Below are 15,945 nucleotides of genomic sequence, written 5' to 3' on the forward strand. Positions count from 1 at the left end.
ATAATTTACAAACAAAGCATTTGTGTTTAGTGAGTCCACCAGATCAGAGGCTGTAGGGATGACCAGGGTTGTTCTCTTGATAAGTGTGTGAATTAGACCATTTTCCTGTCCTGCTAAGCATTCCAAATGTAAAAAAGTACTTTTGGGTGTCAGGGAAAATGTATGGAGTAATGTAGTGAAGTAAAAGTAAAAGTAGTCAAAAAATATAAATAGTAAAGTAAAGTACAGATACCCCCAAAAAAGACTTGTGTAGTACTTTAAAGTATTTTTACTTAAGTACTTTACACCACTGATTACTACTGTATAATTGATTCAATGTTGTTCAGTATAGAACTAATGACAGGTTCTAGGCCCATTTATAGGGCAACAGTCTGAAGCAGATATACAAAATGCAAGCAAAGTTTATTAAAGGACTGAGGTTTAAGTTTGCTTGTAGTAATAGGTAACTGTAGAAAGCATGGACAAGATGGAGTAGGCTACTCAATTTTGCTTCTGCTGGAGGGTTTATTCACAACAGTGCAACAGTGGTTTCTGACCCAGTACACAATTAACAAAATCTCAGACTACTGTATAAACATGAACAAACATTACTTCTGATGAAAGAAAAGAGATTTAGAAATAAACAATAAATATTGGATTTTAATTAATTTAAATATAGGCATACAAAACGTAAAACAATCATCTTATTTTTCTTGAGGATGGGTTCGTTAGTACTTGAATACACTGCAAACAAAATACATTATTGCAGTGGCATAATGTTCAAACAATAGGCCTTAAAATCTTGAATTATTGTATAACGTAAATACAGAAACACTGATAACAAAATTCAACACATACCTTCTCATAACATTCGACCACACCCCAAACATTTATTCTAAAAGACTGCATGGCCCTTAAAATGGTCAAACAGACACAGCACAGCAATGACACCACAAAGCCTTGACACACCTCCAGGATAACAAAACTCTCATCTGGGCAGGGGTAAGGGGCATGGTTTTATACTTTCTCAGCTGTGCTGCCATAATTAGGGTCTCCTCAGAAGCATTGACCAAAACAAACGTTTCTATGCTTTCACATTATCTAAGCAATCAATATGTGTCATCATATTTAATTCCTAATACTACAAATACTATATAAAGAGATGAACTCCAAGTGAAATATTGGGGCATGTTAATCCACAAAATCCTTTACATTGATAGATGTTTTAAACAAATATGCTTTGAAAAGAACAGCTACATTTGTCATTACAGTAATGTATCAAGTATGCCTATAACATTGATATAAATCTGATATCAAATAATATCTAAACCAGGTGCCATCATGCAAAATAGTATGTATATATTTGAATAGTTTAATAGTATATTTCACATTTTGGACAGATACTGCTCATCACCAGTGGACGGCTGCAATATTGAGCTCAAATTGCTGGAAGGCAAATTAAATACATTAAAATGTTCTCTCCCAGCCTGCCTAATCAATCACAGCAACACCTGTGCTTTACATCTCCTGGGTCATCAGAGCAACAGAGTCTCTGACATCACCATCCATCCACAGTCTGGCTGCACCACAGAACTGACCATATTTACTAGTATAAGCCTTCTTGTCTGTTTATTTTCAGGGCTTCTCAGTATGACTGCTAGCTACCAATAAATGCTAATATGACTACTACTTTCCCAATAATATAAGCCTTGTAAAAGCCCCTCTAGTTATTTGTTCCAATTTTTTATTGTAAATAAACCATCCTGAATTATATAGTCAGATGGCAAACAGTAGGACTACGATTAGGCTGGTTGGAATTTGCCATGAGCCGCTTCTGCCTGGACCTTCACTAGGTGTGTACTTGCTCTCAATCATGATGGTGCTTTTTGATGCTAAGTAAACAAACATTGGTTGTGGTATGTATAACTGAAACTCTTTATGGTAAGTGGGGAAATAATTATAGCCAGTTACAATTGTAATGGCTTAGCAGATCATATTTTTGTCTTGGGCAAAGAAACTCAAAAGGGGTGATTATAGTAATTAACAATAATTTTGATCTGATTGTGCAAACTGTGCAAACAGATCCTCAAGGAAGATAGATCCTTTTAAATATGCTATTGGACCAAAAACAGATTTAGCTAATTCATCTATATGGTCCAAATAATGATGATCCACACTTCTTCAAAAATATTATTATCTATTATTATGTTGGAAGATTATAATACGGTTTTAAGTACCTCAAAGGACCGTAAAAGAAATCATTCACACTACAAACTATCACCCTCATGCACTTAAGGAGATCATGAATATCATGGATACATTAGAACTAGTGGATATATGGAGCCTGATAAATCCTGACCTAGTGAGATATACATCATTTTACATTTACATTTTAGTCATTTAGCAGACGCTCTTAACCAGAGCGACTTACAGGAGCAATTAGGGTTAAGTGCCTTGCTCAAGGGCACATTTACGTCATTTAGCAGACGCTCTTATCCAGAGCGACTCACAAATTGGTGCATTTACCCTATAGCCAGTGGGATAACCACTTTACAATTTTTTTTTTTTGGGGGGGGGGGGGGGTAGAAGGATTACTTTATCCTATCCCAGGTATTCCTTAAAGAGGTGGGGTTTCAAATGTCTCCGGAAGGTGGTGAGTGACTCCGCTGTCCTGGCGTCGTGAGGGAGCTTGTTCCACCATTGGGGTGCCAGAGCAGCGAACAGTTTTGACTGGGCTGAGCGGGAACTATGCTTCCGCAGAGGAAGGGGAGCCAGCAGGCCAGAGGTAGATGAACGCAATGCCCTCGTTTGGGTGTAGGGACTGATCAGAGCCCGAAGGTACAGAGGTGCCGTTCCCCTCGCTGCTCCATAGGCAAGCACCATGGTCTTGTAACGGATGCGAGCTTCAACTGGAAGCCAGTGGAGTGTGCGGAGGAGGGGGGTGACGTGAGAGAACTTGGGAAGGTTGAACACCAGACGGGCTGCGGCATTCTGGATGAGTTGTAGGGGTTTAATGGCACAGGCAGGGAGGCCAGCCAACAGCGAGTTGCAGTAATCCAGACGGGAGATGACAAGTGCCTGGATTAGGACCTGTGCCGCTTCCTGTGTAAGGCAGGGTCGTACTCTCCGAATGTTGTAGAGCATGAACCTGCAGGAGCGGGTCACCGCCTTGATGTTAGCGGAGAACGACAGGGTGTTGTCCAGGGTCATGCCAAGGCTCTTCGCACTCTGGGAGGAGGACACAACGGAGTTGTCAACCGTGATGGCGAGATCATGGAACGGGCAGTCCTTCCCCGGGAGGAAGAGCAGCTCCGTCTTGCCAGGGTTCAGCTTGAGGTGGTGATCCGTCATCCATACTGATATGTCTGCCAGACATGCAGAGATGTGATTCGCCACCTGGTTATCAGAAGGGGGAAAGGAGAAGATTAGTTGTGTATCGTCAGCGTAGCAATGATAGGAGAGGCCATGTGAGGATATGACAGAGCCAAGTGACTTGGTGTATAGGGAGAAAAGGAGAGGGCCTAGAACTGAGCCCTGGGGGACACCAGTGGTGAGAGCACGTGGTGCGGAGACAGCTTCTCGCCACGCCACTTGGTAGGAGCGACCGGTCAGGTAGGACGCAATCCAGGAGTGAGCCGCGCCGGAGATGCCCAGCTCGGAGAGGGTGGAGAGGAGGATCTGATGGTTCACAGTATCAAAGGCAGCAGACAGGTCTAGAAGGACAAGAGCAGAGGAGAGAGAGTTAGCTTTAGCAGTGCGGAGAGCCTCCGTGACACAGAGAAGAGCAGTCTCAGTTGAATGACCAGTCTTGAAACCTGACTGGTTTGGATCAAGAAGGTCATTCTGAGAGAGATAGCAGGAGAGTTGGTTAGAGACGGCACGCTCAAGAGTTTTGGAGGGAAAAGAAAGAAGGGATACTGGTCTGTAGTTGTTGACATCAGTGGGATCGAGTGTTGGTTTTTTGAGAAGGGGAGCAACTCTCGCTCTCTTGAAGATGGAAGGGACATGGCCAGCGGTCAAGGATGAGTTGATCAGCGAGGTGAGGTAGGGGAGAAGGTCACCGGAGATGGTCTGGAGAAGAGAGGAGGGGATGGGGTCAAGCGGGCAGGTTGTTGGGCGGCCTGCAGTCACAAGTCGCAGGATTTTATCTGGAGAGAGAGGGGAGAAAGAAGTCAAAGCATAGGGTAGGGCAGTGTGAGTAGGACCAGCAGTGTCATTAGACTTAACAAACGAGGATCGGATGTCGTCAACCTTCTTTTCAAAGTGGTTGACAAAGTCATCCACAGAGAGAGAGAGGGGGGGGGGGGGGAGGATTCAGGAGGGAGGAAAATGTGGCAAAGAGCTTCCTAGGGTTAGAGGCAGATGCTTGGAATTTAGAGTGGTAGAAAGTGGCCTTAGCAGCAGAAACAGATGAAGAAAATGTAGAGAGGAGGGAGTGAGAAGATGCCAGGTCAGCAGGGAGTTTAGTTTTCTTCCATTTCCGCTCCGCTGCCCGGAGCTCTGTTCTGTGAGCTCGCAATGAGTCATCAAGCCACGGAGCTGGAGGGGAGGACCGAGCCGGCCGGGAGGATAGGGGACACAGAGAGTCAAAGGATGCAGAAAGGGAGGAGAGGAGGGTTGAGGAGGCAGAATCAGGAGATTGGAGGGAGAAGGATTGAGCAGAGGGAAGAGATGATAGGATGGAAGAGGAGAGAGTAGTGGGAGAGAGAGAGCGAAGGTTGCGGCGGCGCATTACCATCTGTGTAGGGGCAGAGTGAGTAGTGTTGGAGGAGAGCGAGAGAGAAAAGGAAACAAAGTAGTGGTCGGAGACATGGAGGGGAGTTGCAGTGAGATTAGTAGAAGAGCAGCATCTAGTAAAGATGAGGTCAAGCGTATTGCCTGCCTTGTGAGTAGGGGGGGACGGTGAGAGGGTGAGGTCAAAAGAGGAGAGGAGTGGAAAGAAGGAGGCAGAGAGAAATGAGTCAAATGCGGACATAGGGAGGTTGAAATCCCCCAAAACTGTGAGGGGTGAGCCATCCTCAGGAAAGGAACTTATCAAGGCGTCAAGCTCATTGATGAACTCTCCAAGGGAACCTGGAGGGCGATAGATGACAAGGATATTAAGCTTAAATGGGCTAGTGACTGTGACAGCATGGAATTCAAATGAGGAGATAGACAGGTGGGTTAGGGGAAAAATTGAGAATGTCCACTTGGGAGAGATGAGGATTCCTGTGCCACCACCCCTCTGACCAGATGCTCTCGGGGTATGCGAGAACACATGGTCAGACGAGGAGAGAGCAGTAGGAGTAGCAGTGTTTTCAGTGGTAATCCATGTTTCCGTCAGCGCCAGGAAGTCGAGGGACTGGAGGTTAGCATAGGCGGGGATGAAGTCAGCTTTGTTGGCAGCAGAACGGCAGTTCCAGAGGCTGCCTGAGACCTGGAACTCCAGGTGTGGGGTGCGTGCAGGGACCACCAGGTTAGAGAGGCAGCAGCCACGCGGTGTGAGGCGTTTGTGTAGCCTGTGCAGAGAGGAGAGAACAGGGATAGGCAGAGGCATAGTTGACAGGCTGTAGCAAATGGCTACAATAATGCAGAGGAGATCGGAATGAAATGAACTAAACATCTGGGAGAGGAGAGAGCAGGGCCTCCCTCACCAAAACTTCCACCTCAGAAACTATAATTGTTTCACTGAACCACCCGAACAAAAACTCTCCCAACTTCCACCTTTAGAAATCAGAATTGTTGTGAACCACAGCGGTCCAATGTTTAAAGGAATAGACTCAACCCACTTTATTCAGCTAGCTAACTATGACACCATAGCTAACTAGCATGCTAGCATCCAATAACACACAGTTTAGCACCAACACTTGGTCACAACAAACCACCAATAGTGTGTTAACACACTAAGCAGATAATTCGTGTCCGTGTCTAGTTCCTTTCATAACGCAGCAATAATTAAACGATGGCTAGCTTAGCACAAATATATTGTATTTAGCTGCCACAGTACAGCACACAATGGCTACTGTGTTGACTCTGTTCGAAAAACAGCTAGCTAGCTAGCTTCGTGCTACACCCGGCACCGCCGAAGACAATGCCAACCTACAGTAACTACCCACAACAGCCCACGATGCCTAACTATGACACCATAGCTAACTAGCATGCTAGCATCCAATAACACACAGTTTAGCACCAATACTTGGTTACAACAAACTACCAATAGTGTGTTAACACACTAAACAGATCATTCGTGTCCGTGTCTGTGACACTCTGGCTCCATGGACTTTGATTATTGAGCCAGGGTTGTTCATTTTCATTGTTTGGGTGTATTTCTATGTTGGGGATTCTAGTTGTTCATTTCTATGTTGGGTGATTGTTCTTGATTAGTCATATGACTCCCAATCGGAGGTAACGAGTGTCAGCTGTCGGCTGGTGTGTATTACCAGTCAGGTCCGGCCCGTTCCAGTTCCCGGGGTAGAGCCAGTGGTGTGTGCCTCCAGTACGGTCCGGCCTGTTACGACCCCTCGCACCAAGGATACGGTGCGCTTCGCCAGCCCGGCCCGGCCTGTTCCGGCCACTCGCACCAGGGATACGGTGCGCTTCGCCAGCCCAGCCCGGCCTGTTCCGGCCACTCGTACCAGGGATACGGTGCGCTTCGCCAGCCCAGCCCGGCCTGTTCCGGCCACTCGCACCAGGGATACGGTGCGCTTCGCCAGCCCAGCCCGGCCTGTTCCGGCCACTCGCACCAGGGATACGGTGCGCTTCGCCAGCCCGGCCCGGCCTGTTCCGGCCACTCGCACCAGGGATACGGTGCGCGTCGCCAGCCCTTTCCCACCAGTGCCTACACCACGCCCCAAGCCTCCTGTGTGTCTCCCGAGTCCTGTGCGTCCTGTTGCTGCTCTCCGCACTAGGCTTAATGTGAGTCCCCAGGGTCCAGCATGCCCTGTTCCGGCTCTCCGCACTAGCCCTTATGTGCGTTCCCAGGGTCCAGCATGCCCTGTTGCTTCTCCCCGCACTAGCCCTGAGATGCGTGTCCTCAGCCCGGTACCTCCAGTTCCGGCACCACGCATCAGGCCTACGGTGCGTCCCCAGGGCCAAGCATGCCCTGTTGCTGCTTCCCGCACTAGCCCTGAGATGCGTGTCCTCAGCCCGGTACCTCCAGTTCCGGCACCACGCATCAGGCCTACGGTGCGTCCCCAGGGTCCAGCATGCCCTGTTGCTTCTCCCCGCACTAGCCCTGAGATGCGTGTCCTCAGCCCGGTACCTCCTGTTCCGGCACCACGCACCAGGCCTACGATGCGCCTCAGACGGCCAGAGTCTGCCGTCTGCCCAACGGGGCCTGAACTGTCCGTCTGCCCAACGCCGTCTGAACTGCCCGTCTGCCCAACGCCGTCTGAACTGCCCGTCTGCCCAACGCCGTCTGAACTGTCCGTCTGCCAAGCGCCGCAGGAACTGCCCGTCTGTACTGAGCCTGCAAAGCCGCCCGTCTGCCATGAGCCTTCAGAGCCGTCCACAAGAGACCGGAGCAGCTAGAGCTCTCCGCCAGACAGGAGCAGCCAGAGCCTTCCGCCAGACAGGATCAGCCAGAGCCTTCCGCCAGACAGGAGCAGCCAGAGCCTTCCGCCAGACAGGATCAGCCAGAGCCTTCCGCCAGACAGGATCAGCCAGAGCCTTCCGCCAGACAGGATCAGCCAGAGCCTTCCGCCAGACAGGATCAGCCAGAGCCTTCCGCCAGACAGGATCAGCCAGAGCCTTCCGCCAGACAGGATCAGCCAGAGCCTTCCGCCAGCCAGGATCCGCCAGAGCCGTCCAGCCAGGATCCGCCAGAGCCGTCCAGCCAGGATCCGCCAGAGCCAGCCAGCCAGGATCCGCCATTCAGTCCGGTGCTGCCCCTTAGTCAGGTACTGTCCCTTAGTCCGGTGCTGCCCCTTAGTCCGGTGCTGCCCCTTAATCCAGTGGGGTTTAATTGGGGGGTGGTCAGGTGGAGGGGGCTACGGAAGCGGATAGTGACTAATGTGGGGTGGGGATCACGACCTGGGCCAGAGCCGCCACCATGGACAGACGCCCACCCAGACCCTCCCCTAGACTGTATGCTGGTGCGCCCGGAGTGCACACCTTTAGGGGGGGGTACTGTGACACTCTGGCTCCATGGACTTTGATTATTGAGCCAGGGTTGTTCATTTTCATTGTTTGGGTGTATTTCTATGTTGGGGATTCTAGTTGTTCATTTCTATGTTGGGTGATTGTTCTTGATTAGTCATATGACTCCCAATCGGAGGTAACGAGTGTCAGCTGTCGGCTCGTTATCTCTGATTGGGAGCCATATTTAAACTGTGTGGTTTCTCTTTGGTTTGTGGGTTTTTGTTCCATGTTTCTGTCAGTGTTACAGAGGACTTCACTATCGTCATTTGTTGTTTTTCGTGGTTGCTTTATTAAATAAAGTCATCATGTTCACTCCACGCGCTGCGTATTGGTCCGCTTCTTCAGACGATCGTGACAGTGTCTAGTTCCTTTCATAACGCAGCAATAATTAGACGTTGGCTAGCTAGCACAAGTATATTGTATTTAGCTACTACAGTACAGTTAGCTGGTCGTGTTGGCTAGCTAGCAATGGCTACTGTGTTGACTTTGTTTGAAGAACATGGAGGAGGCTTAATCAAGCTAGCTGTCTTGACTACTTCCTTGTGTCATTCTTGCTGGCATCAAAAGTTTAAAAAGTATTGATAGGAGACCGAATGCGATCGGACCAGCATTTAATTGGCCTCCACATAACTCTTACAGAATTTCCACATGGGCATGGATATTGGACATTTGGTAACACTTTACTTGACACCCAGTGTCATAACATGTTAACTATGTCATAATATATCATAACCTGTCATAATATGGTCATAACACTGTCATGACCCATATATTTACACCTGTTGTGACATTCACTACATTACCAAAAGTATGTGGACACCCTCTCGTCGATCATCTCATTCCAAACTCATGGGCATTAATATGGAGTTGTTCCCCCCTTACTGCTATAACAGCCGCCACTCTTCTGGGAAGGCTTTCCACTAGATGTTGGAACATTGCTGCGGGGACTTGCTTCCATTCAGCCACAAGAGCATTAGTGAGGTCAGGCACTGATGTTGGGCGATTAGGCCTGGCTCGCAGTCGGCGTTCCAATTCAGGCGTTTTTTACGCGCCACACGCTTTCGCACTCGCCGTTCCCATTCTGTTAGCTTGTGTGGCCTACCACTTCGCGGCTGAGCCGTTGTTGCTCCTAGACGTTTCCACTTCACAATAACAGCACTTACAGTTGACCGGAGCAGCTCTAGCAGGGCAAATATTTGCCAAACTGACTTGTTGGAAAGGTGGCATCCAATGACAGTGCCACATTGAAAGTCACTGAGTAAGGCCATTCTACTGGCAATGTTTGTCTATTGAGATTGCATGGCTGTGTGCTCGATTTTATACACCTGTCAGCAACGGGTGTGGCTGAAATAGCTGAATCCACTCATTTGAATGGGTGTCCACATACTTTTGTATATATAGTGCATATTGCGTTATATTATGGCTGGTTATGACACCTACATAAGAGTGTCAAAACCCACATTTATTAAAATATGTTTTTCCCTGCCAAGAAGTTTCCTTTCGTTTTAAAGTTTAATTCTTAAGTCCTTTGATGTTATTGTAATGAATTCTTTACAGATACCCTTATTGTATTGGACACTTTCAAATGTACTGTTAGAGGCCATTCAATACAATCCTCATCCTTAAAACAAAAGCAATTTCAGTTAAAATAGATTAGACTAATAAAGGAAATAGAGGAAATAACAGAGCAGGTAGATAGTAATAAAAACTGAACTATAGAGGCACAAAATAAGTTAGAGGACAATCAAAAAGAATTGGAGGAATTTATTCAAGAACAATCAAGTGTAATTTATTACAAAAATAAAGCGAACTGGATGGAAAATTGTGAAAAATGCCTTACATTTTTCTTGAATCTTCTTACATGTAGTGATGTGAAAATCCTGGCGAAATGCATAGCACAGGTTTTTTACATGGACAATATTTAGGAGATAATATACAACAACTACTTGAAACAATAGAACATTATGAAACATCAAAGAAACCAGGCCTGGTCTTCATAGCAGATTTTGAAAAGGCTTTTGATTAAGTACGACTAGAATTTATATATAAATGCCTGGACTATTTTACTGTACACAATGGGTTCAAGTTATGTACAGGTTTAAAATAGTAAATAATGGTTACTTCTCAGAAAGTTTTGAGCTTTCAAGAGTAAAACAAGGCTGTCCATTGTCTCCATATCTATTTGTTATGGCCATCGAAATGCTAGCTATTAAAATCAGATCCAACAATAACATCAAGGGGTTAGAAATCCAGGGGTTAAAAACAAAAGTGTCAATATACACTACCGGTCAAAGTTTTAGAACACCTACTCATTCAAGGGTTTTTCTTTATTTTTACTATTTTTTACATTTTAGAATAATAGTGAAGACATCAAAACTATGAAATAACACATATGGAATCATGTAGTAACCAAAAAAGTGTTAAACAAATCAAAATATATTTTATATTTGAGATTCTTCAAACAGCCACCCTTTGCCTTGATGACAGCTTTGCACGCTCTTGGCATTCTCTCAACCAGCTTCACCTGGAATGCTTTTCCAACAGTCTTGAAGGAGTTCCCACATATGCTGAGCACTTGTTGGCTGTTTTTCCTTCACTCTGCCGTCCGACTCATTCCAAACTCATTGAGGTTGGGGGATTGTGGAGGCCAGGTCATCTGATGCAGCACTCCATCACTCTCCTTCTTGGTAAAATAGCCCTTACACAGCCTGGACGTGTGTTGGGTCATTGTCCTGTTGAAAATCAAATGATAGTCCCACTAAGCCCAAACCAGATGGGATGGCGTATCGCTGCAGAATGCTGTGGTAGCCATGTTGATGATTTATTAATTTTTATTTATTTAACCTTTATTTAACTAGGCAAGTCAGTTAAGAACAAATTCTTATTTACAATGATGGCCTACACCGGACAACGCTGGGCCAATTGTGCACGGCCGGTTGTGATACAGCCTGGAATCGAACCAGGGGGTCTGTAGTGATGCCTCAAGCACTGAGATGCAGTGCCTTAGACCGCTGCGCCACTCGAACTCTGACTTGAACTCTGTGAAGCATTTATTTGGGCTGCAATTTCTGAGGCTGGTAACGCCATTCCTGTGGCGGTCCTCATGAGAGCCAGTTTCATCATAGCGCTTCAGTCTGCGGTCCGACTCATCCCAAACCAACTCAATTTGGTTGAGGTCGGTGTATTGTGGAGGCCAGGTCATCTGATGCAGCACTCAATCACTCTCCTTCTTGGTAAAATAGCCCTTACACAGCCTGGAGGTGAGTTGGTGTCACACCCTGGCTCTGGGACTCATTATGTTGAGCCAGGGTGTGTTCATTCTATGTGTGTATTTCTATGTTGATAATTCTGTTGTGTTGATTTCTATGTTTGCCTGAGTGACTCCCAATCAGAGGCAACGAGTGTCAGCTGTTGGCTGGTTGTCTCTGATTGGGAGCCATATTTAAACTGTATGTTTTTCCCTTTGGGTTTGTGGGTTTTTGTTCCGTGTTCGGTCATTGATACCGTGGACGTCACGAGTCGTGTTTTGTTTTGTATTTTGACGCTTTAACTAATTAAAGTCATGTTTGTTCATCACGCTGCGCCTTGGTCTACTCCTTACCTCGACCTTGACAGAAAAACCCACCATGCAACGACCAAGCAGCGTGTCCAGGGGCAGCTCTTGGGCTGGACATGGGAGGAAGCGCCGGGAGAAGAGACGGTGGAGGCGCGCCATAGAGAGGAGCAACGGCGTGATCAGGGTCGTCGTCGGGCGGTCGAGAGGCAACCCCAGAAATTGTTTAGGGGGGGGCACACGGCATGGACGACGGGGCTGACGGAGGCAAAAGAGGGGCGGATTCTGGAGGCCGCCAGGTTACGGATACACCGCCCTGTACGTCCTGTGCGGATGCCTCACACAGAGTGTGTGAGGGTAGGCATTCAGCCAGGACGGGTTGTGGCCGCTCTTCACTCCAGGGCTCCTATCCGTCTCCACAGCCCGGTTCGGCCTGTCCCTGCTCCACGCACCAAGCCTACGGTGTGCGTCGCCAGCCCAGTCCGGCCAGTCCCTGCTCCACGCACCAAGCCTACGGTGTGCGTCGCCAGCCCGGTCCGGCCTGTCCCTGCTCCACGCACCAAGCCTACGGTGTGCGTCGCCAGCCCAGTCCGGCCAGTCCCTGCTCCACGCACCAAGCCTACGGTGTGCGTCGCCAGCCCGGTCCGGCCTGTCCCTGCTCCACGCACCAAGCCTACGGTGTGCGTCGCCAGCCCAGTCCGGCCAGTCCCTGCTCCACGCACCAAGCCTACGGTGTGCGTCGACAGCCCAGCCCGGCCTGTCCCTGCTCCACGCACGAAGTATACGGTGCGCGTCGCCAGCCCGGCCCGGCCTGTTCCTGCCACTCGCACCAAGTATACGGTGCGCGTCGCCAGCCCGGCCCGGCCTGTTCCTGCCACTCGCACCAAGTCTACGGTGCGCGTCGCCAGCCCGGCCCGGCCTGTTCCTGCCACTCGCACCAAGTCTACGGTGCGCGTCGCCAGCCCGGCCCGGCCTGTTCCTGCCACTCGCACCAAGCCAGGGGTGCGAGTCGTCAGCCTGGTAAGGCCCGTCCCTCCTCCACGCACCAAGCCAGGGGTGCGAGTCGTCAGCCTGGTAAGGCCCGTCCCTCCTCCACGCACCAAGCCAGGGGTGCGCGTCGTCAGCCTGGTAAGGCCCGTTCCTCCTCCACGCACCAAGCCAGGGGTGCGCGTCGTCAGTCCAGCACAACCCGTGCCTGGGTCACCGGTGCCTGGTAAGGTACCGGTCAACTGCTCCACTATGGAGCTGAAGCTAACTGCTCCTGCTAAGTCCAGTTCGGCTCCAGCCGGCGGGGCCAGACTGGACCAGGGGCGCTATGGGGGGTGTATTGGAGGGTGGTGGTCAAGGCCGGAGCCAGAACCGCCGCCGAGGAGGTATGCCCGCCCAGCCCTCCCCTGTTTTGTTTAGTTGAGGCGCGGTCACAGTCCGCGCCTTTAGGGGGGGGTACTGTCACACCCTGGCTCTGGGACTCATTATGTTGAGCCAGGGTGTGTTCATTCTATGTGTGTATTTCTATGTTGATAATTCTGTTGTGTTGATTTCTATGTTTGCCTGAGTGACTCCCAATCAGAGGCAACGAGTGTCAGCTGTTGGCTGGTTGTCTCTGATTGGGAGCCATATTTAAACTGTATGTTTTTCCCTTTGGGTTTGTGGGTTTTTGTTCCGTGTTCGGTCATTGATACCGTGGACGTCACGAGTCGTGTTTTGTTTTGTATTTTGACGCTTTAACTAATTAAAGTCATGTTTGTTCATCACGCTGCTCCTTGGTCTACTCCTTACCTCGACCTTGACAGTTGGGTCATTATCCTGTTGAAAACAAAGGATAGTCCCACTAAGCCCAAACCAGATGGGATGGCATATCGCTGTGGTAGCCATGCTGGTTAAGTGTGCCTTGAATTATAAATAAATCACAGACAGTGTCACCAGCAAAGCACCCCCACACCATAACACCTCCTCCTCCATGCTTTACAGTGGGAAAAACACATGCGGAGATCATCCGTTCACCCACACCGCGTCTCACAAAGACACGGCGGTTGGAACCAAAAATCTCCAATTTGGACTCCAGACCAAAGGACAAATTTCCACCGGTCTAATGTCCATTGCTCGTGTTTCTTGGCCCAAGCAGGTATCTTCTTCTTATTGGTGAACTTTACTAGTGGTTTCTTTGCAGCAATTCGACCATGAAGGCCTGATTCACACAGTCCCCTCTGAACAGTTGATGTTGAGATGTATGTTACTTGAACTCTATGAAGCATTTATTTGGGCTGCAATTTCTGAGGCTGGTAACTCTAATGAACTTATCCTCTGCAGCAGATGTAACTGGGTCTTCCATTCCTGTGGCGGTCCTCATGAGAGCCAGTTTCATCATAGCGCATGATGGTTTTTGCGACTGCAAAGTTCTTGAAATGTTCCGTATTGACTGACCTTCATGTCTTAAAGTAATGATGGACTGTCATTTCTCTTTACTTATTTGAGCTGTTCTTGCCATAATATGGACATGGTCTTTACCAAATAGGGCTAACTTTTGTATACCCCCCTACCTTCTCACAACACAACTGATTGGCTCAAGCGCATTAAGAAGGAAAGAAATTCTACAAATGAACTTTTAAGAAGGCACACCTGTTAATTTAAATGCATTCCAGGTGATTACCTCATGAAGCTGGTTGAGAGAATGCCAAGCGTGTGCAAAGCTGTCATCAAGGCAAAGGGTGGCTATTTGAAGAATCTCAAATATAAAATATATTTTGATTTGTTGAACACTTTTTTGGTTACTACATTCCATATGTGTTATTTCATAGTTTTGATGTCTTCACTATAATTTTACAATGTAGAAAATAGTAAAAAAAATAATGAAAAACCCTTGAATGAGTAGGTGTTCTAAAACTTTTGACTGGTAGTGTTTGTGTATATATGTATGTATGTGTGTATGTATGTATGTATGTATGTACGTACACTGAACAAAAATATAAACGCAACATGCAACAATTTCTACGATTTTATTGAGTTACAGTTCATATGAGGACATCAGTCAATTGAAATAAATAAATTAGGCCCTAATCTATGGATTTCACATGAGAATGTAAATACAGATATGCATCTGTTGGTCACAGATACCTTTAAGAAAAAGGTAGAAGTGTAACCGGTGTGAAATGGCTAGCTAGTTAGCGGTGCGCACTAGTAGTGTTTCAATCGGTGACGTCACTCGCTCTGAGACCTTGAAGTAGTTGTTTCCCTTGCTCTGCAAGGGCCGCGGCTTTTGTGGAGCGACGGGTAACGGTGCTTCGAGGGTGACTGTTGTCGATGTGTGCAGAGGGTCCCTTGTTCAAGCCCAGGTAGGGGCGAGGAGAGGGACGGAAGCAAAACTGTTACAGAGGCATGGATCAGAAAACCAGTCAGTATTTTTTATTTAACTAGGCAAGTCAGTTAAGAACAAATTCTTATTTACAATGACGGCCTACCCAGGCCAAACTCGGACGACGCTGGGCCAATTGTGCGCCGGCCAATGGGACTCCCAATAACGGCCGGATTGTGATACAGCCTGGAAACGAACCAGGGTCTATAGTGACGCCTCTAGCACTGAGATGCAGTGCCTTAGACTGCTGCGCCACTCGGGAGGTTCTGGAGTTGCCACCATTTGCCTCATGCAGCGTGACACATCTCCTTCTCATAAAGGTGATCAGGCTGTTGATTGTGGTCTGTGGAATGTTGTCCCACTCCTCTTCAATGGCTGTGCGAAGTTGCTGGATATTGGCGGGAACTGGAACACGCTGTCGTACACGTCGATCCAGAGCATCCCAAACATGCTCAATGGGTGACATGTCTGGTGAGTATGCAGGCCATGGAAGAACTGGGACATTTTCAGCTTCCAGAAATTGTGGACAGATCCTTGCAACATGGTGCCGTGCATTTTCATGCTGAAACATGAGGTGATGGCGGCGGATGAATGGCACAACAATGGGCCTCAGGATCTCGTCACGGTATCTCTGTGCATTCAAATTGCCATCGATAAAATGCAATTGTGTTTGTTATCCGTAGCTTATGCCTGCCCATACCATAACCCCACCGTCACCATGGGGCACTCTGTTCACAACGTTGACATCAGCAAACCGCTCGCCCATACGACGCCATGTGAAGAGGATGGGTTAATTTATTTTTATTATTTCTTTACAATTGTGTGTACTTCTGATTTTGTACACTGTATGTGTATTTTGTGAAAATTCTTTATATTTTGTCTGTATATTATGATTGTTGTGGTCAGCACCATTTCACCTGGTCAAATTCTTGGTACATAGGCC

The sequence above is a fragment of the Coregonus lavaretus genome (assembly GCF_964263955.1).
Source record: "Coregonus lavaretus genome assembly, chromosome: 19".
Lineage (NCBI taxonomy): Eukaryota > Metazoa > Chordata > Actinopteri > Salmoniformes > Salmonidae > Coregonus > Coregonus lavaretus.